Source organism: Gossypium hirsutum, chromosome A10 (assembly GCF_007990345.1).
Source record: "Gossypium hirsutum isolate 1008001.06 chromosome A10, Gossypium_hirsutum_v2.1, whole genome shotgun sequence".
NCBI classification, from domain to species: domain Eukaryota; kingdom Viridiplantae; phylum Streptophyta; class Magnoliopsida; order Malvales; family Malvaceae; genus Gossypium; species Gossypium hirsutum.
In genome coordinates, this window is record NC_053433.1 from 9,847,745 (window position 1) to 9,850,987 (window position 3,243).

The window sequence follows — 3,243 nt, forward strand, 5'->3', positions numbered from 1 at the left end:
GTCAATCCGAGCGGATAATTCAGATACTTGAGGATATGTTGAGATGTTGCATCCTCGAGTTCAGTAGTTCATGGGAACGGTATTTACCTTTGATTGAATTCGCTTACAACAATAGTTTTCAATCAAGTATTAAGATGGCACCTTACGAGGCTTTGTATGGTCATAAATGCCGTACACCATTGTTTTGGACCGAGCTCGGTGAAAGTAAAATTTTCGGAGTTGATTTGATTAGAGATGCTGAACAGAAAGTAAAGGTAATCCGTGAAAGTCTGAAGGTAGCCACGGATCGTCAGAAATCGTACGCAGATTTGAAACGAAAAGACATCGAGTATCAGGTGGGAGACAAAGTGTTCCTTAAGGTTTCACCTTGGAAAAAGACACTCAGGTTCGGCCGTAAGGGCAAGTTGAGCCCAAGATTCATTGGGCCGTACGAAATCTCCGAACGAGTTGGTCCGGTTGCGTATAGATTGATTTTGCCCCCGGAGCTTGAAAAGATTCATGACGTCTTTCATGTTTCGATGCTTCGACGCTATCGATCTGATCCATCGCACATAATTAGCCCATCGGAGGTTGAAATTCAAGTCGACATGAGCTATGAAGAAGAACCGATGCGTATCCTAGCTCGTGAAGTGAAGGAGTTGCGAAACAAAAGAGTTCCGCTAGTAAAGGTGTTATGGCTCAAACGCGGGATCGAGGAAGCTACTTGGGAGACCGAGAGCTCGATGAAAGAACGATACCCAAACCTATTTACCGGTAAGATTTTCGGGGACGAAAATTTCTTAAGTGGGGGAGAGTTGTGACAGCCCAAAGTTGACCCTAGTTGGGAAGTGGTTTCGGGACCGCTAAACCGAGTCACCGAAATGTTTGAATGTGATACTTATTGTGTAGAATATGTAATTATGAATGTGTGAAAATTTCAAGCTTCGATTTGGTTGATTGCATGTGAATTTAGTCAATAGGACTTATGTGAGAAAATTCAAAAATGTGATAGGTCAATGTGTGAGGACCTATTAGTGCATGTGGACAAAGGGGGGACTTGCATGTCAAATTTCCCCCCCTAATGAGTAGTGGCCGGCCATGACAAGGAATGATGGGCAAAACATGTCATGAAACATGTTTTGTTAATGGAAGAATAAAATAAGGAGTATGGGTAATAAAGAAATGGAAAACAAAAGAAAAAAAATGTGTGTGTAGTGTTTGTCCCCCCCATTGCCGTGAGCTAAAGAAGAGAAAGGGGGAATTTTGTTCATCCTTTTCTCATCTTCATGCTTGCCAAAACTAGAAAGAAAAACAAAGAAAAATTTTCTCATCCTTTGGTTCATCCTTGGCCAAAAATTTTAAGGAGGAAAGAAGAAGAAAGGTGAAGAGATTCGGCCATGCATGTTGCTAGGCTAAGGTATGTTTGATGATGTTCCATGAGAGGCATGCATGTTTTAGTTGTTAGCTTGAGTTCTACCTAGCCCATGGTCTAAATCTTGCTATGTGATGGAAATGGCACTTGACCATGGATGCATCATTCTTGGTTGATGTTTGATGTTGTGGTGATGAGGTATGAGGATGAGTTAAGATTCGGCCTAGGTGGAGGTTGTGTTAATGCCATTGCATGAAAAATATGAAGCTTGTTAATGATGCATGTGATGATGGCTTGATGATTCTTGAACCTCCTTTTTAGCATTTTTGTGTGAGCACATATGTGCATTGGTTGCTAAATGGAGAAGAATCGGCTAGCAAGATGTGTGCTAAGGCCGAATGTAACTTTGCATGTTAATGAGCAATGCATGTGTTAAATTGATGAAAAGGGGGAGGATGCTTTACTAGTGTGTATATGTGTGTATTAAGTGTTGAAATCGACCCCAAAAATGGACATGCATATTCGGCCAAGGGGAAAGAAATTAGCTAATATGTTGTGTTGATGCATGATTTTTGCATGTATGAGACTTTAATGTCTAATGTATAAATATGGGCTAAGTGCCTTGTGTTCATCTTTTGATGCCTAAATGATGAAATCAATTTATTTGTTTGATTAAGCTCAAGAGCAAAGGGGAAATAAAACCGATAAAGGGAAGGAAAAAGTGGTTGAATAGCTAGCGGAATCGTTTGACAACACCCGAGGTAAGTTCTTGAGTAAGAGAGCTTAAATTACAATGTGATTAAATCATGCTCTATGTGTGGCTATTGAGCCGAATGTGCAAGGACGATATGTGTCTTGTGTTTGAGTTTCGCAAATGAAAATGAAATGTGAATGTGCATGATTAATTGAATGCTGTCCGGGCTAAGTCCCGAAGGCTTTGTGCTAAGTGAATATATCCGGACTAAGATCCGAAGGCCTTTGTGCGAGATACTAAATCCGGGTTAAGTCCCAAAGGCATTCGTGCGAGTTATTAAATCCGGGTTAAGTCCCGAAGGCATTCGTGCGAGTTGTTAAATCCGGGTTATGTCCCGAAGGCATTGTGTGAGTTACTAAAACCGGGCTATGTCCCGAAGGCACTTGAACGAGGAGCTATATCCGGTTAAATTCCGAAGGTACGTGATTTGGAAATGAATGAGCTTGCTGTAAAATTCCAGCTAATACTCGAAAAACATCCCAATATTGGGATATGTTACGTATGTGTTGAATTTAATCGAGCCCTTACAAATAAATGTTCGCTCAGTTGATAAACGAGCTATCGGCCTTCGGATAAGTTAGTCTATTGTGTATGTGCATAAGGGTTGTTATTGTTGTGAAGCAAGTTTAATATCGATAAATTGCGTATTATGAAATATTCCGTTTAGCTAAATGTGTGATATTCTTTGTTTATGCTGGAATTCCTTGCTCAAACTTACTAAGCATAAATTGCTTACTCGTTACATTCCTCCTCTGTTTTATAGATTTTTGGTTCTCCAGCTATCGGACTCGGGATCTTGAAGTCGAAGTCGCCCACACTATCAAAGGCTCTTTTAGGTACTACTTTGGTTGAATTTTGATATGGCATGTATAGGACTACCCATTGTTGTCTTTCGAGTACTTTATGAAATGTATAAGTGTACAGCCATGCGAAAATGGCTTGTAGAAGTGGAGTACGGCATTAGACCATTCGTATTTATGAATGTATAGATGGTTTCATGATGTAACTATAGTTGGAATGGAAGTGTTGAGCAAATGATCAGCCACTAGAATGGCTAAGTATGATCATATGTGGGCTTATGTATGACAAGGCCCTAGTTGGTCCATGAAACCCCAAATTAGGAAAGGTTTACTTTGAA